Genomic DNA, 27,209 nt, shown 5'->3' on the forward strand with positions numbered 1-27,209 from the left:
AGAAAAATCATCTTGTCTTCTAATTTTGTGGACAATTAGAGCAAATATGAGACCACATAATTATTTTTGTCTTGATCCACTGGGGTTGGGTCCAGTTCATACATAATGTATGAACTGGACCCAAATGCATCTACTATACATGCAGCATAAATATGAATATGTGGGACTACAATTTTTTTCTAACAGACAAGAATGGTCCAAAAGGGCAGTGATATGGCTCAGTCGGTAGTGCGTCTGCATTCCTATTCGATTGACCTGGGTTTGATTTCCAAGTCTCAATGTTGTGTGGAATCATACCGTCCCATCTAAAGAGGCAAAAACAGTGTCCCTCGGATATGACAAAAAATGGAGGTCCCATGTGTGAGAGAGTCACAAACTATGCACGTAAAAGATCACACTTTATTCATTCATAATTGCAGAGCAGGCCGGGTTAACCCAGTGAATGGAGTGGCCAACACCTGCCCACACAAAAACAGTGTTGTTTTATTAATTTCTTTGATAAACTATGAGGCCTGCTTCGAAAAAATAATGAAAGAAGAATCAAAGAATTGTGCAGTATCTTCTTAATCTTTTGCTGTGGGATCCCAGCATTGTGTGCATGTGTGTTGGTGTTTGAACAAAGTTATACCTAACTTTAGTCAAATGTGGTGATGTCATCGTCTCATACTCCTTCCGGCATACAACAAATCTTGTACCGGTACCTAGAATCTATTTCCAGGGTGTCGGAGAGTCATGAATAATAATTTGAACTTCAGATTATTATAACAATGCAAAGTCTGAATTCACAGTTGTATTATATTATACAGAACCTAACGCTATCATAGCTAGTTCAGCCTAGGTTGTACTGTTGTAAGTAGGGGTTGAATTGCAATTGGAAACAATGATGTTAGAAGCTACATGAATGGTTATTTTGATGAGATCTCATCTCATCTGGCTCAGCTGAACATTTTCCTGAAAACTCAAAATAAATTAATTCGATATGTCACAGCTATGAGCATACAACAAAGGAAGAGCTGAGACAGCCATTTCAGTGTGTGGTACAGGTTTGTCATTGTAGCCAAGATCCTACAGTGTGTAGGATCTTGACTTTGGATTGAGTGTACTGTATACTACTATCTATATCGACAGCTAGCTAGCTAGCTAGCTCCACAGCCGCTGCCTTTTCCTTTCGTACGTGTTGTGACCGTGGCAGTGTGTAGGTAAGCGGCTACAGACAGCAACAAGGCTGTGTATGCGACGTGCTCTCTGAGAAACCTTTCAAAATATAATGCACTTAGAATTAATCATGGATACTAGTACTCCCTAACAATGTTTGCATCTCATGAAGAAATAACTCTGCCAAATCTCCCCCGTAAAATACTCACCTGATGACCCGATATGCCTGCCTAGCCATGTAAACAAAGAATGTCCGCATCAACAGACGAGCCACAGCACAGCTCAGCTAGCGAGCTAGCTAGCGGGGTCAGCAGACAACACGGATTCAATGCATAAAGAGCAGCTCGCAAATGACCTACTAGTATCCTGAGCAGTCTACTACTACTACTAGAAATAGTAGTGTACTACCGGTAGTACTTTGCGCTGCGCAATATTTATGAGTACATTGTCCATATCTCAAGTAAAGACTCAATCATATAAACAGTCATATAAATAATCAACTTTGTATTGTGGATGAGAAAATAGTACACTGTATTTAACTTAGTAAGTTTTTGTCACGTTCAGTGGGGCAATCACAGCCACAACTTTACTTCACTTGGATTCGACTAATTTTATATCGAGTATTAAAATTATGTTGTACTGCTTTCTAATAGTCATATCAGTCACAGGGCTGATCTTAACTTGTGTTTTGTTTTTCCAACATTTCAAAAATAACTGTTTTGTTGATGTGTGTGTGTGTGTGGAAGGGGGGGGGGAGAGCAAATGTACTTGTACCAGTCATCGCAACCTTCCCCGTTTATATCATGAAATTGGTGAGAGATGGTGTAGAGACCCTGTATGGGCCGGAAAATCGTCAGATACCTCTTTTTGTTTTGTCTATCAATCCGCATCCTGCATTGATCTCAATCCATCATCAAACAGGTATAATTAGAGGGTTTTTTTTTCTCTCAGAAAGCTAAACCTTCTCTAATTTTGTATCTTCGTGATCTGTGTAACTTTCTGGTTCACTAGGGTGCATGATACGTCACACTCAGCTGGAATGTCTTTATTTATATTTTGGATCAAAAATTTATCCTCCAGTGATTTTAAGACCTTCATGTGATACAGTAATAGGTATTTTCAACTTGAATTGTCAGTGTTGGTATGTTTGACACTCCATGAAGTACTATATTTGCAAAACTAGAGAATCACTCTGAGAGCGCGGCATCAGACCTCCAAGCTCCAAGCAGCTCATTTTCGACACGATCTTGTTCTCCCATATAGGCCTAGAAAAGTAGTTTTCTCCCATACGTAGGCCTATGCATGCTGAAAATCGCCCGATTTCACAATGTACTTCAGTAGTTCAAGCCTTTTGTTACGTCATCAACTTCCGCTGGGCGGCGCGCCTCACCTTTTCAGAAACTAGAGCACGCACTTTAGTGCGCGTATGCAAACCTCAAAAAATGCGCAGATTGAACTCCGAATTTCATTGACCCCTACCTGCCAAAACATAAAAACTCCGTGATAAAATCCATAAAAATTCCCGTATCACTACAAAAGAAATTATAATCTTTTCCTTGTGTCATTCTTAATCTTTCCTGTAAGTTTCATCCAAATCCGTTCACAACTTTTTGAGTTATTTCGCACACAAACAAACCAACGCCGATGAAAACAAAACCTCCTCCCTTGGCGGAGGAAATGATGTCACAAAGCAATCAGGAAATGATGTCACAAAGCAATCAGCAAATTTTGGCGCAGCTTTGTACCGTCACTCTCTGAAATGTAACATTTTTCTTTTCTTTTTCTTTTTTTTTTTTTGTAAACAAAACAATTGTGACATCACAAAGCAATTCTGACATCGGGCACTGCACGTACCGTCACTCTGTGAAAATGTAACAATAAATTTCTCACAAACAATTGTGACGCCACAAAGCAATTTTGACATTTCGCACAACTTCGTATCGTCACTCTGCGAAATGTGTATAATTTTCTAACAAAACAGTTGTGACCTCATAAAGCAATTCTGGCATGTCTGGCATTGCTCACTGGTTCGCACCGTCACTCTGTACTGTGAAATGTACTACGAAGTAGTAACATTTATGAACAAAATGATTGTAACATCACAAAGCAGTTCTGACATCGTGTGCTGCTTCTGACCCTTTACAACCCGTATCGCATCCATTACATGACTTCTCGCCTCATATATTTCTTTTCCATTTCCCCCTTTTTTCTAATCTTTTGATCTAAAATATGAAACAAATAGACTTTGCCTAATTTTAAGCCTCTGGTTAAAACTATGTATAGGCCTCGGTTCCTCTAAAATAACTATTCATTTCGAGGCTACGCTCCCGTTGGTGAACAGTTCTTTTGGAGTTCCTTCTGCCCATAGTTTTAGCCAGAAACTCTCAGGGCAAAGTATAATTGTATACTAATATATGCTTTGTTTGTCTGTCAGGCAATCCATCCATGAATCAATTAAACAATCTCTCCTCTATATTTCTTTAGTAATCCATTAATTTTTCATCAAGTAATTAATTAATACATTCATTCATTTTATTTTATTTTATGCATGGTGATTTCAAATCTTTCCATGAATACATCAACCAATAGGCATCTTGCAACGTTGTAATGTTCTCGATCTCTACAGAGAGCGAGGGATTATTTGGTCCAAATAGTTCACGGAAACCGTCTCCTTCAGAAAAATAAAGGAGCAAAAGATATTTCCCTCTAATGTTAGTTTTCCCCTTCCCTCTCTCTCTCCTTGCATGTTATTGAAGAAAGAGAAACCATGGCACACACAATAAGAACAATTTGGTTATTCTTTCTTTTTTGCATAGTATTTGGAATACATAGGGTCTTTCGGAGCTTCAACTTTTTTTTTTTTTACCCCGGAAGTGGTACCAGAAAAATGTGGGTAAGCTCTTAAAGGGACTGTACAGTACTGGTTGAGGTAGGGATTCATGTTTTGAACATTCCTAAGCGAGATAATGAAAAGCCTCTTATGAAATATGAAAGAGCATGTAAGTTTAAGAAGGATTCAACGTTTATTTGATGAAAATTGGTTTTCAAATGGCTGAGATATCCAAAAAAGTGCTAATAATAAAAGGCGACATGCCCCAACTTTATTAGTATCTCTTTGTTTCACCTTGTTTTTGGATATCTCAGCCATTTCAAAACCGATTTTCATCGAATAAAATTTTGATACCCCTTAGAACCGCATGCTCTTTGACATCTCATAGAGTGGTTTCTGAATATCTCACAAAACTTTAAAAGCTAAATCTTCACCTCGACCAGAACTGTACACACCCTTTAAACTTTTTCTGTTTTTGCTTGTGATCTGATTACTGTACCATCGGAAGTTGTATATACGAGAAAATTGCGCTCAGCTGATGAAACCCAGAAATGGCACCAAAAATATAAACTCCCCCACCCCCACAACCAACACACACACACACACACACACACACACACACACACACACACACACACACACACACACACACACACACACACACACACACACACACACACACACACACACACACACATACACACTTATGAATATGCAGCACCGGCCCTGAATTATGTAAAATGTTGATAATTTGACAATGACAAATACGATCATGTTTAACATCAATAATGTTTCCACAATCGACAGTTGCAACCGTTGGAACGTGAACCCTAGTATGGGTGTAGGATCCGTGGTTGGATTTACTGAATCTGTCAGTACCCCATCTATGGCCAGTGACAGAAAGACGACCACCTTGACAAGCACTGTTTACCGTCGGATCGTCAAATACCTGAATGTATAAATTTGTGGTGACTCTCTCTCTTAGTGTTATGTTTTGAACATGGAATGTGTATGCATTATATGTTCTTATCAATGACTAACCCTTTGTCATAGCATGCGTTTTTGTTTCGATCATAGTTAGCTTTAGGTCATTATCATGATTGGAATGAACGGTTGGAAAAACGGCGGCGCTTAGTATTTGAGGAATTTCCGAGTAGAAATAAAAGCAACGCCACAATCAAAACCAAACAATCAGTATAATTTTATGAAGGCCCTAGACTCAAAAGGAGAGGGTCAGTTGAACGTAAAGTTTCGATTTGCTGACATGGTGTCTGGTTTCCGCCAATAAAGACTTTCTTTACAGATATCGAGTATACTTTTCTAGTTATGATTTACTGAGTATAGGTCGATGCCATATGATTTTGCTAGCAAATGAAAATGATTGACATTAATGGTTTTATTTTGTGCTACATGACTTACGAGGTCTAAAAGTTTTCTCAACAGTTTATGAACTGTATGCAAAATGATTGCACAACACTACATGTTAAATTTTTATTATGTGATGTATACGACAACATGAAATCGCAACTCTGATAGTATCACATTGAATAAGGATCTGGTTGGTGAGGAATGAGGCCACTAATTGAAGAGTGAAGCAAGGTTAATCTGGTGCACAATTCTGGTGGAATCTTCGGAAAACTTTCAATCAGGGAAGTGAGAAAAATAGATCCGTTTTATGTGAGCAATAAAAATAGTTTTTAAAGCGCTCACGCCCGCCGCACTGGCATCTATATAGGCGCACGCTTACTGTGTGTCCAGGAGGTATACATAGAATCCTTCCACCCCCCCCCCCCATGTGCCATTATATAAGATCATATCTTGTAATGCTAGTAATAATACGAACAGTTCTAAGGCGTAATAACGACAATAGAAGTAAAGATTTCATGTTTTACCCCATCGCCTATAAGTCTCCTGTTAAACGTTGAAAGACATCATCCCACGCAGAGGCAGAAAAAACGATTGTTATTAGGGCTCAGAAATATGGGGAAAAAAAGACAAGGTAACGGCGATGATGTGATGATGATGTTAAAGTAGAAGATACAAACTGTAGTAATGATAATGATGATGATGATGATGATGATGATGATGATGATAAAACAATGATAATAACAAAATAATAATAACAATAATAATAATAACAATGATAATAATAATAATAACAATAATAACAATAATAACAATGATAATGATAAATTAATAACTATAAATATAATAATGATAAGCAGGAGAAGAAGTGTTTACACACTGGCATACAAAAATAATACTTAAAAAATTGTCTCCCCGAAACGGGGGGGGGGGGGGGATGTTTGTACATGCCATTCCCCATCTTGTGATAATGTAAGCTGGGACATAGAGATGCATCCACCACCCCCTACTCCTCCCTCCCACCCCCAGTTTACGCCCCTGGGACGACACATCAGGCATTGTATGAGGGCAGTCAACCATTACCTGGCACACGTACACAGGTGTGAAGGAATAATCGCAAATCACTGCAAAATGGGTGATGAACCTTGAGCCCTAATGATGGTAATTAACGCTTCATGTGCGATGTGGCTGTTGCCGTTTGCCTGGCCAAGAGCCCTGTTGATGTTGGGGTGCACACTACTACATGTCAGATCCGATAAGTGTTATTTACGTCATTGTACCTGTATTTCAATCTAAATGTGTATATTTACGAAGCTTTTTCATCATACATCAGGTACTCATCGTTGAAGGGAAGGGAAGCAAGCGCAAAGAGCCGCTCTGTCACTAGTGTCAGGGATGAACAATAAAGAGACAACAACAACACAAAAACACACAAAACAGCCGGGTTTGTTTGTTTTTCTGTTTGTGGGTTTTAAAAGTTATTTTGTGCCGCTGCACTGACACTGTGAGGCCTGGCTTTAGCCATATGACTGTAAAATTGGTTAGGAAGAGGAGGAAAGAAGACGACGATCCTCTCCCTTTCACCTCCCTACCAGTACCTCCATAAAACTGTCCATTCACCATCATCCATCAGTCACCAGCCGTCGCCGTGTGTCCAAACACCCTTGCCCTTGGATTACTCAGTACAACACTCGTGTACACGCTCGATCGCTCCCCTCCGATCCGGCAGCAGGTGCTCTGTATAGGGCCCCGACGACCCTGTCAATAGTCCGGTACGTGCACAATCGGTGGGGTAAACGAGGTACACGGACGTTGAGCGGAAGATGGGTGCATCGCAACAGCAATAACCTACCACGAGCTACTTGTAATCTGCACAGCGAGTATCGGCACTTCCGACCTACCGTAATCTAGACCTACTCTGCTAAAAAGTTTCCATTCAACAATTGGATTACTAGGCCAACGAGTGAGTGTAGATATCCAACCAACTGATTCTCAACTGACGCAAGCAGTGATGATACTAGCGGGATCAACAAAGACAGTTTCGTAGACGTTTTGTCTGTGGGCGTTCCCAAGATCAGATCCATCTTTCACCGCAGAATCGAGGTAAATACACTTTGTTTTGTTATTTATATTATTAAACTACTGGCTGCTGCAGTAGCCACTTGTTTCGAGATCGACAACGGAATAAAATACTATATTTTACAGGGACTTCGCGACGGGTTAAACAAAAGCAAATCATCGACTCCGAGGGCGATCGCCGAGGTGATCAGTCCGCGAGATGTCTATCACTCAGGCCGAGCCGAAGGCGAGGGCTGATATTCATAGACACCTCAAGGATCCCCTAAGCGATGTTAGACCATTGCCCGAAACAGTCATAGGAGATGATTATTTGCTTTAGTTTATTTCCCACATCAATTTACAAACTTGAGATTTGATAAAAATGTATTCCATCAACTATGCAGATATTTATTTTATAATCTAGCTGAACGTTTACAACAGGGATTACAGTCTGTAGATCTATTTCTGCCTTCCTAGTTATTTCAGGATTGCATCAATCAATATTTACTGGTAGATTATCTAGAAATAACTTATTCTAACCCGTTGAGGGTGGGCTGATTTTGCTACAAGTACAACATACATTTCCCATAGACACTTGCCCGTGTATACTTTGGATACGTCCTCAACGGGTTAAACCTCTGCGTGCCACCTTCATTACCTATTCATAGATTTGATTTGATTCATGAATGGATTTGTGTGCAATATTTGTGAACATTTAGCACAGAAAGGTTTAATAGACTCACTTGCTCTCAGATACATGTACCTCTTCATACACTGATTAAAGTAAACTCTGCTATTGATGTGATACCCAAATCATGCAGAACAGCCCAAAAATTATTTATTTGTGCAGTGTGGAATTAATTTTCCACCAGACAGGTTTAGGTTTTATCCCATTGAGGACGGGCTGGTTTTGTAACAACATGCATTTCCCATAAAACTCTTGCCCGAGTAGTCTGGACTCATCCTCAACGGGTTAATGTGACAATACAGTTGTCTAGCACAACAAAGATAATATTTCAGAGTACAGCTAAGAAATGAATTGAAATGTCATGAAATGTTATGTAATTTTTTGCCGTGCTTCCATTTTCTCCAAAGCTACTAAAAAGTTGGCACACTGTATGCAGATGCGAGGCTTTGTGTATATGTACAATCAACTACACAGTGCAGTTTAAAGGGATGGTATTGATGGAGATGAGGATTGAGCTTTTAACTTTTTTGCAGGATGCCAGAAACTATAGAATAGTACAGAACATGCCATGCCCATTCTATAAGGGGAATTCAAAGTTTAATTGATGAAATCGTTTACGGAATGACTGAGACATGTTAACAACGAAGTAAAGCAAAGTGATCGTGATAAAAAGGGGGTCCTAAATTTTATTAGGATCAGTTTGTTTTGGATATCTCAACCATTTCATAACTAATTTTCATCAAATAAAAGTTGAATTCCTCTGGAAATCACATGCTCTTTCATATTTCAGAGGAGGTTTCTTATCTCATTAAAAAATGTTAGAAACATGAAGTAAGGCCTAAGGTCACAACCAAAACTATGCAATCCCTTAATAACCAGCCCAAACAGCTCCCACACTGTGATTGTGTACAAAGGAGCACCCTGGGGTTAAGTCAGGGAGGTGGGAAGGTTTCCCACCTCCCTGGTTAAGTGCAGTTATAACTTAATTAAACAGGAAGATCACAAAATTCATTAAAAAAAAACAAAAAACAAAAAACGAGCACAGTTGTAGAGAAATTCAAAGTGCCAAGCTTTGCTATGATGTGCAATTGTAAATGGTATGACAAATCTATGATTATATCATTGTCCGCATCTTGGAGGCATGACTTTCTCATACACAATCATGGCAAAAAAAATCTAAACGAGATATGAAACTCGTCACACTGAAGACGAGTTAGGTGATACGCTTGGGGTCATCAGATGTCGGTCATCCGTGATCGACAAAAAAAAAGAATGTAATATAGCACCTTGAAATTATAATGAAATACTTAGTTGAACTTTCTTGGGCCTACATTATTCAGATCACATTTGTTTTTCTGTCACACAAACTAAGTGGAAATTCTGTGCGTGTGCGACTAAGTCGATTTACGGACTTTTTGAGTACGTACAGTGCATAAACTTAGACCCCGTTTACGGTGCGGGGCTGGGCCGAGCCGCGGCCGAGCTGCGGCCAAGGCCAACCTCAATTGCGAGGCCGAGCCCCGCAATTTAGTCCGTTTACACTGCCAGGCTCGGCCGCGCTTTTGATTCAAGCCTTTCAATATTTTGTCGTAGTGGCGCTCTACTTGTAAACAAACGCAATTTGGTATTGTCTGGTTTTCAGATTGTCTGGTTTTCAGATCCTTTGCCAACTGAATTCCGTGGCGACGAAGTCGCCGTTCGGGCAAAGGCCTATGCCGAAGGAGAAAATCCTTTGCAGGACAAAACCACCTTAAACTATACTAGTTTTCGACGTTGAAGTGGTTAATATCCTGAATAGCGAAATAGTACAGGCGAGGGTTTGGAAGCCAGACTAAAATTGGCCGCGCATTTAGCCCAGTTTGCGTTTACACTGAGAAAAAGGCCGGGCGCGACCGCGGCTCGGCCGCGACCGAGACCACCTCCAGAGCGTGGCCTAATGCGAAGCCAATTTTGGCCCCGCATTTGGCCTTTTGCGCGTTTACACCGAAATGAAGGTGGGCTCGGCGCGGCCCAGCCGAGGCCGAGCCTCGCACTGTAAACGGGGTCCAAGTGATCCTCGGCACGTACAAATAAAACATGACAATTAAGTGTTTATAACCATCCTGGCTTTAACAGTGGCCTTTTAAAACATGACCTTTGACCATTATTTACATAACCAATATGACTCCCTCTAATCTCGCTATAACAATGATCAGTTCAGAGAGCTCTTACAGCTATATACAAGCTTGTGAGATTTACCAGCAGTAAAACCAATGAAGCCTCCGATACAAAACAAAGGATATAGAGCAAGTGAGTCTGTTTACATGAGAATGTGATTTATCCTGGACGAAAGTGATACCTCAATTAAAGAGAAAAGGGCAAAAGAAAAACGGGCCAAACGTACGGCTCTAGCGAAAGAGACATCACCTTTAACCATGTAACTATAGGTCTCCTCCAACTAAGAGTACACTTTGAACGTAAGCGTATACGTGAATGATAATTTATGACGATCTCACGTGAATGATAATTTATGACAATCTCACGTGATCGACACACATTCAAAGGGGACAGTTAGAAGTGGAAAGAGTGCTTAATCGTGTCATTAATTCCTAATCAATGACACCGCTACTATAGGCATATCATAATTTCTCATCTAAAATCAATGGCCTATAGGACTCATGCACCATTACTTGTATCGTGCATAAACTTTGTTTTTTAAGCTTTGAGTGAAACGTGTCATAATATAATTCTGTAATTCCATCAACAGTGATTGATATAATAAAGAAGAAAGATATATCACCGTATTGAACGCTTAGAACCTAACGGGGGGGGGGGGGGGGGGGGGGGGGTATTATAGCATGATACTCGGTTCTTTACTGCCCAGATGCCAACAACACCCATCACCCACGGCTACGAATAGAGAAACAGCCATGGTGAAAATAAAACTTTGCTTTCTCGTAGGCAGAATGACACAGAATCCCGTCAAACACACTTTTATTGGCAGGGATGGACATGAAAAAGTTCATTACTAATACTAAACAGCGTATGCATTCTATTCATGTGGCGCGAGATACCTCTATAGCAACATAAAGCCTGTCTTCAACTCCGTTGGTCGAACAATGACAACCTGAAATTTCAAAGAGATGAGCGAGACGCTGTATACACCTGGCCTAGAGTTAATTTATTCAGTTCTCATTCCTACTTCAAGTTGGGTTATGTTATTGTAATCATTCCCATCTGCAGTATAACAAAACCAAAGTGAGGGAAAAGGGGAGAGAAAAACGAGAGGTGGCAAAAGGAAAACTGCATGCACAACTGCAATCCATATCATTGCATGTGACAAGTGAAGCAAATGTATTAGTTGTTATAGCAGTGTTTTATGAGCATAAACAGGCAAATAGACAGACAATGTCAAATATAAAAACCATCAATTTAATGTCAGAGAAGATGGTAAACAAGATGCATTGAAACTGTAACTAAATCGCTGCTCTTCTACTCGGTCACGGAATGTCCAACTTTATATTCAACAACAACAAAAAAATGTTAGGGGAAAGAAACAAATTTAGATATAACATTCTTAAATTAAAAACAAGAAAAAGGAAATGTCCACGTCAGGATTTAAAAAAAAAACGCCGCAGGAACATGCATTATATTCTAGATGGGAATACGGTCTTGATGCAAAGGTCCAATGATTGTCCAATAGATTACTTTAAAAGCAATCTATGGTTCCCTTACCATCACCAGTACGACACCACAATGACGTCTCTAAAATCAATGGTAGCACATTTATCATTGCATCGTGCATTAACTCCCTTTTCCTAAACTACCAGTGGAACGTGTCATATTATAATCATTGTGTATTTCGATGAGTAGTAATTGACTTTAAAGAAGAAAGATAATGCAAAAAATTGAACGCTTACCACATTGCTTATAGGGCTATTCCAGTTTGGTACTGATCTGTTCTATTCTCCCAGATGCCAGCAACATATATCACCTATGGCTAACTAGTGAAACAGCCATGACAAAAATAAACGACAGAGAACCCCGTCATAATCACTACACTTGGAAAGGTGTTGCCCGAAATTCCTCATTATGAAGCAATATCAAGTCACTTCCTTCCCTGCCTGTCTTTAACTCCGTTATTTGGTCAAACAATAACAACCTGGAATTCCAAAGAGATAAGCGAGACGCCATGCACCTGGACTAGACTAGTTAATTAATTCAGTTCCCATTCCTGTTAGTTATGTAAACGTACACGCTCCTAAATATCCTGCTACAGTATAACAAGAACACTATGAAGAGAAAGGGAAAGAGAAAACGAATGGTGGCAAGCGGGGTACTGTTTCAAGGGGCAATTTACAACATTACGTGTGACAAAATTAATGAAGCAAACCCAACCTCCAAACTCCAATACAAAACAAGGGAAATAGAGTAGCTTTGTTCATGACATCAGAGTGAAGCTGAACTGCAGAAAAAAAGAAAAAAGAAATAAAAGGAAAAAGTCCTGCGGGACTCGATTAACTTCTCTCCTTCCGGTAGGGCATTATAAACACGCAGCGTGCTAAGCGATTCTGCCACACGGAAGATCCGAAGATCTTGTGCGAAACTTAAATCTATCTATGTATGCTATACACAACACAAATTTACATTGATATTCAGTAGGGATATTGTGTGTGTGTGTGTGTGTGTGTGTGTGTGCCTGTGTGTGCCTGTGTGTGTGTACGTTTACATGAAAACGTGATTTCTACATGGACGAAGGTGAATACTCCATAAAACAAAAAAAGCAAAAGATATTTTGTTTCGTGCTCTCATGGGGTTCGAACCCGTACGTGTGCAACCTCACGTCTTTTGTGACGTCGCCTTTATCCTCTCGGCCATGTACGTCTTGACGAGAAAATATGAGGAACGTAAGCTTATATGTGAAAGATGATTCAGGAATCGTTTGGTCCACATTCCATTCTCATTTTCAGTTTTTAGCTGCAAAATTATCAACCTGATGAGGAGATTTGAAAAAAATAAAATGCATGATTACTGCAGCTTATTGTCTGAGCTACCACATACTTAAGTTTCAGAGGAAATGGAGCAAAATCAGCTGAGATAAATGTGCTTAAACGTTGTCAAGTCAATGCATGGTTTAAAAAAACAATCACCTTCCATAGACATAACACGTCAACTTGTCTGATTTTGAGTCTTTACCTTTAATCACAATTTGAAGTATGATGGTAAGAGTGTGGAACGGAAGCTTCTACGTGAAAGATGAATCATGACGATCAACCGTGACTGACACATCTTCAAAGGGATCAGTTATTACAGGTGGAAGCCCTCGTGCCAAGATATTGTCTCAGCAATTCCAAAGCAATGATACCCTTACATTTAGGTATACCATAATTTCCCTCTGAAATCATTGGTATTATTCATGTACAATTGCTTGCCTTGTCCATAAACTTTGCTTTACAAACTTTCAGTGAAACGTGTCATAACATAATTCTGTAACTCCATTAGCAGTGATTAACTACATAAATAAAGATATATCAAATTGAACGCTTAGCGCGTATAACTAAGGGGGATTTTAGCCTGATGCTGTGTTATTCACTGCTCAGATACCAACAACACTCATCACCTACAGTTACGTATAGAGAAATAGCCATGACGAAAATAAGGTTTTCCTTTTCTTTGGCAGATAGACACACAACCCCTTTGAACACACTATAATTGACATGGAGGGACATGAAAAAGTTCATTACTACTACTAAACAGTGATGCCTTCTACTCATGTGGCACAAGATACCTCTATAGCAACATAAAACCTGTCTACAATTCCGTTATTGGGTCAAACAATAACAACCTGGAATTTCAAAGAGACGAGCGAGACGCCATACACCTGGCCTAGAGTTAATTTATTCAGTTGCCATTCCTGCTCCAGTTGAGTTATGTAAATTATTTTCCGACCTGTCTTGTGCAGTGTAACAGGAACAAACGTAGAGAAAAGGAAAGAGGAAACGAAAGGTGGCAAGCGGGGCACTGTATACCAAGGGCAATTTACAACATTACGTATGATAAATTTAGCAAATTCAACCTCCAGCCTCCGACAAAAAAAAGGGGGGAACTTGAGTGTCTGTGTGTCGTGGGGTAATGACATCGGAATGAAGCTGAACTGCCAAAAGAAAAACAAAGAAAGAGAGGGAGAGAAAAAAAATAATAGCGTCCTGCGGGTCCCGAACATCTCGTCCTAAGGTAGTGCATAATGACCATGCAGCGCGCCAAGCGACTATAAAGCCACACGGCTGTCCCGAAGATTGGATGTGAAATTTATATCTTTATACCATAATAATATATACAACATGAAAAAGTTCATTACTACTACTAAACAGTGATGCCTTCCACTCATGTGGCACAAGATACCTCTAGAGCAACATAAAACCTGTCTACAACTCCGTTATTGGGTCAAACAATAACAACCTGGAATTTCAAAGAGATGAGCGAGACGCCATACACCTGGACTAGAGTTAATCAATTCAGCTCCCATTCCTGCAAGTTATCTAAACGTACATGTTCCTACCTATCCTGTTACAATATAACAAGAACCAATGAAGAGAAAAGGAAAGAGCAAACGAAAGGTGGCAAGCGGGACACTGTAACAAGGGGCAATTTACAACATTAAGTGTGACAAAATTAATGAAGCAAACCCAATCTCCAAACTCCAATAAAAAACAAGGGAAATAGAGCAGCCGTGTTCACGGGTTACGTATACTTGATAAAATAATACGATAAATGACATCGGAGTAAAGCTGAACTGCCGATAAAAAAAAGAAAAAGAAAGAAAGAGAAAACTCCTGCGGGAGTCGAACTTCTCGCCTTCCGGTATGGCGTTATGAACACCCAGCGCGCTAAGCGATTACGCCACACGGCTGTCCTGAAGATCCTATGCGAAACTTAAATGTATGATAAAACTATCGTCACAGTGCTGACTGAGATGGCGCTATTCAACTTCCCACAAGTGGCCGCGTGGATTCGACCAATATACAGTTGCAAAGAACAATCGGGAATCGTTCCGTACAGATTGCATTCTCATTTTCAGTTTTTAACTACAAAATTGTCGACCTAATGAGGAGATTTGAAAATATAAAATGCATGATTACTGCAGCTTATTGTCTGAGCTACAACATACTTAAGTTTCAGAGGAAATGGAGCAAAATCAGCTGAGATAAAGGTGCTTAAACGTTGTCAAGTCAATGTATGGTTTAAGAGAAAATCACCTCCCATAGACATTACACGTAAACTTGTCCGATTTTGAGTCTTTACCTGTAATCACAATTTAAAGTATGATGACGTCATCAAATTCCAAAACCATGACATGGACTTGAAAGGCAAATGTTCAAATTACAACATATCCGAATTTGGGATAATATTGAGCTTAAACAACAGAGATACGAGCAAATGAATGTCAGAAACAGTACCTCAAAAAAATCAATTCCACTTTTTTTATTTAAAATGACGATATGATCACGTCATCGAGTTTTCCTGGCAATATTGATACTTGGAATGTTATTTACAATTCATATGCTTTTGTAATATGCAATAGAAATATAGGGTCAATGGACGATTTAAAGAGCTATGCCGAAATAAACAAAGACATGTTTTTTCACTATATTTGCAGAAAGACGCGCGCGCGGAATTTCAACTTTGACGCCAGTGCATTTCTTTGTTATAGGTCAACATCGATCGGAAATCAATGGATATTGTTACTCAAAGTATCAGGAACCCAAATCAGTCAAAAAAAAATGCATTTTCATGTTGCTTACGCCCTCTGCGCGCGAAATTGCGCGGACGGACGCGCACGCGAGAAAATGTTTGAAACGCTTAAAATTGTCTGAAACTTCGAGATTTCCCATTGGGAAGTCGTTTTGAGCCTTTTAAAATTTTGACGCGCGCAAACGCGCGCGTAATGAAGACCTGGGTAACTAGCGTTAAAAAGTAAGATAGAGCGTGACCTGAACTTTATGTCCACCGAAAATGATACAGAAATGATATCCAGTTATGAAGTTATGATCGATCATGTGACAAGGTCCGAAAATCACAAAATGGCGCCTAGATGACGTCATAGATATGTTACTGTCATGAAAACCTTATTGTGGCTAGATTTTGTCATGAGACATGTTGACTGAAAATGTCATGTTATTCCGTAATGTCATTGTTGAGATATTGACGACACAAAATGTGGCAGAAAGAAAGAAGAATAAAAAACGAGACATGAAAACTCGTCACATTGAGGACGAGTTAGGTGATACGCTTGTGGTCATCAGATGACGGTCATCTGTGATGGACAAGAAAAGAATGTGATATAGGCACCTTGAAATTATATTGAGCGTGCATGCGAAACCGTTTCTCTAACCACTCGGCCACGGGTCATCCACGGAAATGGTAAGACAAAAAAAAACAACAACAATGTATAGATGTAACAGGGGGAAAGTCAATGCCCACTCAACCAACGTGGCCGTGTGAACATCTATTGCATTGCTAGACGGAAAAGCGGCCTTGTAACGACTGAGGTCGCTATGCCATTTCTGGCAACTTGGGAAAAATACGTCCCGCAGACATAAAACCTATAATCGGCTGGTTTTGATACCTTGCCTTTAATCACAATTTTCAGTGTAATGACGTCATCAAATTACAAAACAATGACATCGTCTTGAAAGACAATTGTTCAAAGTACAACACCTCAGTCGTCGTCATTACATACTATGATCGGTTTGACAAAGTCAGCCTGCAAAATTGTGCTGCAGTCGAAGCAATGTGGTCTCCAACACACAAAAAGAGGGATATGGCGTGTGTGTGTGTGTCTGTGTGTGTGTATAGGTGCGTTTATATACGTACGTGATTTCTACATGGACGAATATGTAATAAAAAATTGAAGAAAAAAAAGTAAAATAGCTAAGTATTTTGTTTCGTGATCTTGTGGGGTTCCAACCCGCAACCTTACGTCTCTGAGACGTCGCCTTTAGCCACTCGGCCATACGTCTCGACGAGAAAATATGGGGAACGTAAACTTATGTATGTGAAAGATACATGAGGAATCGTTTTGTCCACATTCCATTTTCATTTTCAGTTTTAAACTGCAAAATTGTCAATCTGATGAGGAGATTTCAAAGAATAAAATGCATGATTACTGCAGCTTATTGTCTCAGCTACAACGTACTAAAGTTTCAGAGGAAATGAAGCAAAATCAGCTGAGATAGAGGTGCTTAAACGTTGTCAAGTCAATGCATGGTTTAAAAAAAAATCACCTCCCATAGACATAACACGTATACTTGTCCGATTTTGTGTCTTTACTTTTATCACAATTTAAAGTATGATGACGTCATCAAACTAGAAAACATCGATATGGATTTGAAAGACAGTTGTTTAATGTATAATATATTAATCGTACGTTGTCAGTTTGCTATTGACATGACGATCAATCACATGAATATGAGGCAGCTATTAGTACCTGTATGAAATTATTATAGGCATGGTTATCAAATTCCCTTAAAATTTCCTTATTATTGCTTTATTTTTACACACAGTTAAGCTATCTCTTTAAACTCGTCACAGTTTAATGAGAATCATGAACATCATACATTAGTACCATATTCAGTTCCATAGCTGATCGCGTGTGCTAATTAATTAAGATTTATTGTCTAGAATGTGCCATATGGCCAACCTGTATACACACGTGGACACACAAACACAATGCTAAATGTATGTATCAAACCTCTGTAACACAACTTTGAACTAACTGTAGAAAGTATCGCTGCACTTATCATACATACTTTTTATCATTATCTGAAACTCCACAAAAACCACTAATTGACAAATAATCATCAATACAGAAGGCTGACTTAAAGGAACAATTCAAATACCTTTTTTTACAATGTATAGCTTCTTACATGTATAAAATCAGCACAAAGTAACCACGACTACATTGTGTTACTGAATTGATATGAACAAATTTCATTTTGTTACAATATACCATGATCAGCTTGAAAAGCCCAGCCTGCAACATTTTGCAGCAGTAGAAGCAATGCAGTCTCCAACGATAAACAAAGGGATACTGTGTGAGTGTGTGCGTATAGGTGTGTTTACAAGCGAACGTGACTTCTACATGGACGAAGGTGTAGTACTCCATTGAAGAAAAAAAGTAAAAAAAAAATTATTATTTTCTTTCGTGCTCTTGTGAGGTTCGAACCCGTACGTGTGCAACCTCACGTTTCTGTGACGACACCTCTAACCACTCGGCCATACGTCTTGACGAGAAAATTAGAGGAACGTAAACTTATGTACGTGAAAGATGAATCAGGAATCGTTTCGTCCGCATTCCATTCTCATTTTCAGTTTTAAATTGCAAAATTGTCAACCTGATGAGGAGATTTCAAAGAATAAAATGCATGATTACTGCAGCTTATTGTCACAGCTACAACATACTTAATTTTCAGAGGAAATGAAGCAAAATCATCTGAGATAAAGGTGCTTAAACGTTGTCAAGTCAATGTATGGTTTTTAAAAAAATCACCTCCCATAGACATAACACGTAAACTTGTCCGATTTTGCGTCTTTACCTTTAATCACAATTTAAAGTATGATGACGTCATCAAATTTCAAAACCATGACATGGACTTGAAAGGCAAATGTTCAAAGTAAAACATATCTGAATTTGGGGTGATATTCAGCTTAAACAATAGAGATACGAGTAAATGAATGTCAGAAAGAGTACCTCAAAAAAATTAATTCCACTTTTTTGATTTCAGATGATGATATGATGACGTCATGAGTTTTCCTGGCAATATTGGTACTTGAAACGTTATTTCCAATTCATATGCTTTTGTAATATGCAATAGAAATATAGGGTCAATGGACGATTTAAAGAGCTATGGCGACATAAACAAAAACATGTTTTTTCACTATATTTGCAGAAAGACGCGCGCGCGGAATTTCAACTTTGACGCCAGTGCATTCCTTTGTTATAGGTCAAAATCGATCGGAAATCAATGGATATTGTTACTCAAAGTATCAGAAATCCAAATCAGTCAAAAAAATTGCATTTTCATGTTGGTTACGCCCTCTGCGCGCGAAATTGCGCGGACGGACGCGCACGCGAGAAAATGTTTGAAACGCTTAGAATTGTCTGAAACTTCGAGATTTCCCATTGGGAAGTCGTTTTGAGCCTTTTAAAATTTTGACGCGCGCAAACGCGCGCGTAATGATGACCTTGGTAACTAGCGTTAAAACGTAAGATAGAGCCTGACCTGAACTTTATGTCCACCGAAAATGATACAGAAATGATATCTAGTTATGAAGTTATGATCGATCATGTGACAAGGTCCGAAAATCACAAAATGGCGCCTAGATGACGTCATAGATATGTTACTGTCATGAAAACCTTATTGTGGCTAGATATTGTTATGAGACATGTTGACTGAAAATGTTATGTTATTCCGTAATGTCATTGTTGAGATATTGACGACACAAAATGTGGCAGAAAGAAAGAAGAATAAAAAAAAAGAGAAATTTTGGCAATCACAATAGGTGATACGCTGATAGCGTATCACCTAAAAAGAGAAATTTTGACAATCACAATAGGTGATACGCTGATAGCGTATCACCTAAAAAAAACAACCAAACAAACTCTAGGCAACACTGCGTGACATTCTATCACCGTGCAATGTGAGAGTAACAGAATTGCAAGCGAAGCTGTCATTGTTCTTTAGCATTTGGCGATTTATCAGTCAGTTTTGGCGGGTTTGTGTGTTTGGACAAAATATATGCAAACGTGGCACACCGTCGTCTGAGTCAGGCATTTAAAAAGAGTTAGTCAATATTCAACTGCTGGTGCGTTGACTTTTAAGAAATAAGTTGTAAAAGAAAACGCAAGCACCATGACAGAAGTGAATAAAGGAGCTATGTAAGTAACTGTAACTCCTCCATCATGCAGTAGAAAAAACTGCTATTAAATCCTAATTAAATCAGAAGATGCCAAGTAGCAATCAGAACCTGATCATGCAATGCACCTGATTATGATTGGTCCTACATGATTCTAGAGCACATTGTGGGAGAAACGACCTTCAAGTGGTTTTCATTTCATACTTGCAAAAATTACTCAACAAGAGCTCATTGCAAGTTTTGGAGTGTGAAGAGTGAGTGTATCATAAATTCAGTGAATGATGTGTGAACGAAAGTGACAGTGATACTGGTAATGCTAAGGAAATGCTCAAGGATGTGGACTTTGTTTGTGGCAGTTATCTCTATGCTGATTTTCAACAGATATGATAAACTGTGTGAAGGTATTGTCAAATGCTTTGTGGTTTTAGTACCATTGGGGGTTATTTTTTATTCGATTAAAGATTAAAGTGATTCATAAAATGAAGTTTACACTGTATTAACAGGCAGTTTCTTTATAGACAGTGATATGGACATTTGTTGCCTGCCTTGCAGCATTTGCATCAAAATTCTCTCTCTCTCTCTCTCACCCATGCACTTACAGCTCAGAGTTTTGTGAGGGAAGCACTTTATAAAAAGAACCCATAGAAGAAAACCTTGCCTCTATATCTTTGGTTGGAAAGCCTTTAAAGTTGTGATGTATGCATCTTTTGTTATTCCAAACTGAAGGAGTTTCATGGCCCAAGTAGCAGAGACAAGCTGCAAACAAGATGAATGGCCACAGAGGAATGCATGTGTGTTAGTATGAATTGAGGTAACTTTAGCAGGGAAGAGCTACAAGGTATTCTCAGGTGAAAAAGAGCAAGAACAAGCATTAGAAACTAAACCAAATCTGTCTGTAAGGATTTGTCATGAAAGGATGTACAATTGTAGATGATGTTTTTATTTTCAGCCGTAGTTCTTAGTCTTCAATTAATATACTATGTATGGATAAAAGGGAATTTTCATCCAGCACTGTTACGTAGTACTGTGTTTAGGGTCACCAAGGAGGTACATGTATGAGCTCTCATACCTCCTTGGGGTCACTCAATGATTTTGATTCTAAACTCGCTGTGGAAAATGTATACAATGTAAAAGCTGATGGATTAAAGCTGCATTAATAAAGTTTCCACTTTGCAAACAAGGTAGGGTATGTTCTGTCATTGACATTGGCCATTTGAGGTACAATGTAGATTCTGTGTCAGCATCATAAATGTTTGCTGCTGCTGTTGGAGCTGCATAAAACAACATTTAGGTAACGCTCTGAATAAGATTCATATTCCACCTGTTCAATCTGACCTATTTACATGAAGGAACAAGGTCACTCTAAAACCTAGCCATATTGTGGTGTCTGCAGTTACGAGATTGTGAAATCATCTCTGTTAACACTCTTCATTTTGTATTCATACAAAATCTGTCGTACCTTTGCTTTCTGAGGATCTGTTCATGTAATTAATGGGCTTGAATACCACCAAATGAGGAACAAGACTAAAAACCTCAAGTCCGGTTGATCTTGAAATTTACCAGGTATAACTTCCAGTGTCACTGCGAAGTACATTGACACAAAAGGGTTATCCTTGTACAAATTATTGCCCTACAGTTGTACAATGCAGTTCCTGTGCACTCAGAACATGATATACTGTATACGCTGAATATTTCACAAGGCTTTTATTTTCGCAAAATCTCGCAAGTCAGCTGCTATTCACGAAATTAAAGACATGCGAAAATATTGACTCTAATTCCGATATGAGTGTGACGTACGCGTATTCTCCGTTCAGTACAGGACTCCACGTTCGCGAATTTAACCTCTCGTGATATTGTCGGGAAGTCCCGATTCGTGAAAATTTAGACTCGTGAAATATATGGCGTATACAGTAGTCCTACAGTGGAAACTTTTCCACCATAAATTATAACAGTTCACTGATTCTAAACCGGGATTCTTTCTTTTTTATGGTAAAGATTAGGACTGAAGATCTGTATATTGAGTCTGTACAGGTTAATCTTGACTTCAGCATTTCAACTAAGCTCAATTTGGACGTGACAACATTGAGTAGCTGCTACATTGCATCTCTTGGACATTCATTCCTTTCTTTGGTGATAGCCCAGTCATGGTGCTGTGTGCAATCTCGTCATCAGTTCCCCCTCCTGCTCCCCCTACCACCACCCCCATTGATGCATCATCATACAAATGTATTGTATCTCTTTGTATTCTTTTTGGTTGCCTATTTACTTTGTTCAGGTTTGTTGTTATGCTGATTTGGTCCCTGTTGTTTGGGAATAAGGTCTCATGCTTGGTCACAGTAAGAGCTCATTCTTTGTAAATCAAAGAACTTTACCAGCTTTTTGCATCTTTTACAGAGTGTACTTGATGCCTCTCAGACAGCTTTTTGAGTATACCAAGATGACAACACCACCATCACCATGTTGGCTTTGGTAGTGAAGTTGTGTTGCAAGGTAGCGAGTCTGTTAGGGTGTACAATGTATTTACGAACTCAATTCTGGTGCAGAATTAAGGTTTCCAAGCAACTTTCAGGGAGTTTTGGTCAATTGATTTGAATGCAAGGCTGTTTTGATTTTTGGGTTTTTAACAGAAACACGTTTTTGAAGTGCCGAAAAAGTGCCATCGCATAATGTACATGAGTCAGAAATGTGTGTGTTTTTCTTTAGAGTTAATAGACACAAAGTTGTTTTGAAATGCCTTATTAGCTTGGACCTGCCCATGCCAACCACTGCTAAACTACACATCTCTGCTTCTCGGGTCAAGCTGTACAATGGAGCTGCGCAGTGACAAATCGACTCATGACAGTGTTGAAAAACACAACAACTTGAGAAACACAATCCAAGAAGTGTCTGCAGGCATCTTTTGATAGTGGGTATTGAAACATGTTTGAAACATATTGAAAGGTGATAAATGCGATCAGTGATCAGTGTAATCTTGACAGTGTGTTGATAAACCAAGATACCATTACCAATTAAATTAGTTGAAATTACTATTTCTACAAATGTTGGTAGTACAGCAGTTCTACTATTTTTGCATTAGAGCATTCCACTCTGTGCTCAAGTTGACTCAAACAGATCACTATAAAACTCCCTGACAAAACGATGAGCAAGTTACAAGAATTTTAAAGCTCAACATGTTGTTTTCAACATTGCTAATTTAATGTACCAGGGAATGATGCAAGGTGACAATAATGACAGCACCCTGTGGGAAGTTAGCATTGATATATCCTATCAATTCATTCAATTCAATTTGCTGCAAAACTTAAAAAAGTATTGGGGGTACTGATTCGGTCAGAATAGTGCAAGTTTGCTGATTTTTTTAAAAATAATATTTTGTCACAAGGGGGGGAGGGTTGTCACTTATGATTTTGCGTTGTGCATTTTTGCAAAATACACAGTGTATGAGCAATATTGGTTTTTAAAGCCCTAATTGTCGGAGGCTGTGAAATTACATCGCACATGAGCCTTTCCCATGATTCATTCTCAAGTGGCAGCGATCACTCAGGCAGTGATAATGACCTTCCGCTGGTAAGTAATCAGCCAACTTTCCATGGTAATTTCCTGTAATAGCTTCCTGCATATCTGCAGCTCAGAGTTATATCCTCTTCTACTCTCCCCCACCCCTCTCTCTGTCTGTCTGTCTGCTTTGAAGCCCAAAACTGTGGACTTTCTACATCGATAAAAGTAAGAAATTGATGTGAAGTATAAAAAGTTTTTACATTAGTTTACAGTTTTTTAGAATATGACTACAACCGTGGTCATACTGGCAAAAGATTGTGAAGTTTAGAGATCATGATCTTTAACCCGTTGAGGATGGACTGATTTTACTACAACACACATTTCGCATAGACCCCTGCTCGAGTATACTTGGGACTCGTCTTCAACGGGTTAAGATCTTAAAATTTTGCCAGTGTGACCCCGAACTTTTCGCGAAACTTCTTGCAAAACTTCTCATTCAAACTAGGGAAATTTCACGGATTCCTGCCAATCTTCTCGATATTTAGGCACTATGAATGCTTGCAACTGAAACTTTGTGAAGTTTTGTCATGTGACCAGTCAACCACCTGTTTGCGGCAGAGATCCATAGTTTTCTTGCAGGTGGTACCTCATTGGGATGCGCCTGAGTGCATTCTTGTGTCACAATCATTAGCTGTCAGATGGTGCACTCTTTCATCATCTTCTTTCTTGCACATGCGCACCTGCAAGTCACCATTCATTGAGAAATTAAAAGTTTGGCTGCCAGTGTGGATGGATGACCAAAGGTCACGAAGACATTGTGATTTTAAAGGGATTATATAGTCTTGGTTGAGACCTAATTTCAGGTTTCTTTTTGGTGAGATAATGAGAAACCTCTTGTGCAATATTTGAAAGAGCATATAATTCCACAAGGATTTCAATTTTTATTTGATGAAAATTGGTTTTGAAATGGCTGAGATATCCAAAACAGAGCGATTCTAGTAAAGTGTGGGACCCAAACTTTATTACAATCGCTTTGGTTTTCTTTGTTTTTGGATGTTTCAGTCATTCCAAACCCGATATTCCTCAAATAATCTTTGAATTCCTCCTAAAATGGTATGCACTGTACTATTTCGTAAGTGTTTTCTTGGTATCTTGCAAAAAGTTGAAAGCCCGATTCTCATCTCCACCAATACTGTACCATCCCTTTAAGCTTTGCGATCTTTGCTAGTGTGACAATGGCCAATGAAGAAATTCAAGTATTCATAATAGAGTGTGAGATTTGCATGATCATTAGTTTTCTGTGAGTTTCTCACCTGAAGTAATCTAGCAGCTAGTGATGAAAAATAAAATCATTAAATTTCCCTATTTTACTTACCAGGTAGTTATGGTCTTATTTCTTATCATTGTGTTCATTTGATGTTACTCTCCAATAGTGACAAAAGTAACAAGGTCTGTAGTTACACTTTCCAGGTAAAAACTCCAACTGGAGGTGCTTCATGCTGGTAGCGGAGAGTCTTGTCAACTCTCCTAATGCATTGCCTGTCAAGCTGCTAGGGGTTTTTCCTGTTGCTGTATCCTGTTCTTTCTTGTGCCAGACCTCACATGTGTCACCCAGGTGCCATCACAAAGATCAGCATTGTAAATTCCTTGACCTGCATTGTTGATTATATTGCCTATCAAATGTGCAAATTGCACACAGGCATGTAATAGTGTCTGCTTCAAATTTCTACACTACATGTATGACGTGCCATCAGAAGTTACAAACATGCTAGTAATGTATGCTGGAGTTTTTATTAGGTGAAGGTAATTTTTATTGTCTGTGAGAGAGTACAGACAGTTTTTCACCAGTCCTGTATTCATACCTGTCTTGTCTGGCCTCTGAAAAGACAATTGCAATTGCAATACAATTATAGTCTTGTAATGCCCTCCCACTTTCATCAAGCTTTCAAGAGTGAAAGAGTTCTTCATATAAAGGTAAAGGTTAAAATAGTTTGGAATGGGCATTTTAAAGGAATCACAAGCAAGATTTTATTTGTTCTCTGTCTAAACTGTTGAAGACTATAGTCCCAAGTATACTCAGGCAGGTGTCTATGGAAACTGCATGTTGTAGGAAAATCAGCTCGTCCTCAACGGGTAAATGATGGCAGTAAGATATTTCAGCTTCTTGCCTCCTCAGAGAACTGTTTTGCTTCAAGGGTGATAAACTCTTACACTGTGTTTTATTTGATGTGATTTCTTCAGCTCACCCATTAGCTTGGATGGTAAATGCTTCCAATGAGCATAAATTATTAAATCCATATAATCCTTTCCATGTCACTACCGTTGGACTGAAGCACATTTTTGCACCTGCTTGGGCTGGCTAACTTACAATTAAAGGAAACCACAGCCCAAATACGAATTTAGAAAGCAGCAATATTAGCAAAACACATCAGTCAAAGTTTGAAGAAAATTGGACAATCCATTCAAAAGTTATGCATTTTTAAAGTTTTAGTGCCGTCATCGCTGGATAAAGAGATGCACTTCCTGACGTCATCATGGACAACAATACAAACCAAATTCAACATATTTCCACTTTTCAAGCATGATGAAAGAGCTGTTGCCTTTCATGTACCTCTTTCAGTAAGCAGGAAGATTTAAATTATCCATAAACACATTTAATGCCAAGAACAACTTGACAGAATATTTACTTCTCATAAAAAATACATTTTGTGGAATTCTCGTTATATTCTCTTTATGTGAGCGATGGACATTTCCCATTGCACGCTGCTTATCAAACTCTTTTCTGAATATGTGTGCTTGTGCCTAGCAGGGAATACTGTAATGTCAATACAATATAATCTAAGAGCTATACATGCAGATGTACTGGAATAATAAGAGAGGGGCGAACATTTCCCCATTGCACGCTGCAAATTCAATTGTATCACTTCTAAAAATAGCTCCCATCCATGCCCAATGCTTGTTCTCCCAGTCAGCATCATTTCCTCGTGGCATTCCATCATTCATTTCGGATCAAATCCGTTTGCTTCTGCTGACAGTATAGCCTTTATAGGACTAGGAGGTGAAAGGTGGAAGACATCCGGCTTCCACGGTAACACAGTGATTCAGTAGAGGACGTGGAGTGCTAACAGTGAGTGGGAGGCTGGCAGTCAGCCAGGGTCAGCGGTTTACATCAAGATGATGTAAGGACGGAACAAGCTTTGTGAAATATAGGACTACTCCCTGAGCCATGTGCGAACGCGATTATTATTGGTGTTTCAGCTTTATGCAATACTGAGGTGAAAGGGAGATTTACTGTTCCATTATCAACAGGCTGGCGTTTTGCATGATGGCTTTTTGTCATGATGATGATGACTTTTTGCAACAGTGATAACATTTGAACCAATGCCCTGCCTGCTTTGATGTCATCGTTAGGCATGCAGACATTTGCTTTGTATTTATATCACAGTAGGAACTTCTTTCAGCATCTGAAGTCAAAGCATGGCCGTGCCTCTTGGTAAGAAATCATTTTTGAGTGTCAGCCTGGTCAACTGCATTTCTACACACCACCACTCACAGAGACCAGGCATGAATAGACTTCAAGGTAAGATCTACCCCATACAGTAACTGGCCTATATCCTCCAAGTCTGCACAGAGCACTATTAATGTACAGTAGTACATTATGTGCTTCATGTTTCTCACTCTTGCCTGGCTAATGGAAGACAAGGTCAGAGTTTATCATCAGGC

At 39.1% G+C, this 27,209-nt stretch overlaps 1 protein-coding gene across 1 annotated transcript in view; it reads left to right on the plus strand.

Moving 5' to 3' along the window:
- Positions 1-7,111: 7,111 nt before the first annotated feature.
- Positions 7,112-27,209, plus strand: part of LOC139737045 (multiple C2 and transmembrane domain-containing protein 1-like) — a 105,997-nt gene continuing 85,899 nt past the window's right edge. Inside the window, exon 1 of the mRNA XM_071647722.1 lies at positions 7,112-7,453. The gene's annotated coding sequence lies outside the window, so the exon portion shown is untranslated. The remainder of the gene's footprint in view (positions 7,454-27,209) is intronic.

The sequence above is a fragment of the Diadema antillarum genome, unplaced genomic scaffold (genome assembly GCF_040938485.1).
Source record: "Diadema antillarum isolate AM-2024a unplaced genomic scaffold, OU_Dant_1.0 seq00000678_RagTag, whole genome shotgun sequence".
NCBI classification, from domain to species: domain Eukaryota; kingdom Metazoa; phylum Echinodermata; class Echinoidea; order Diadematoida; family Diadematidae; genus Diadema; species Diadema antillarum.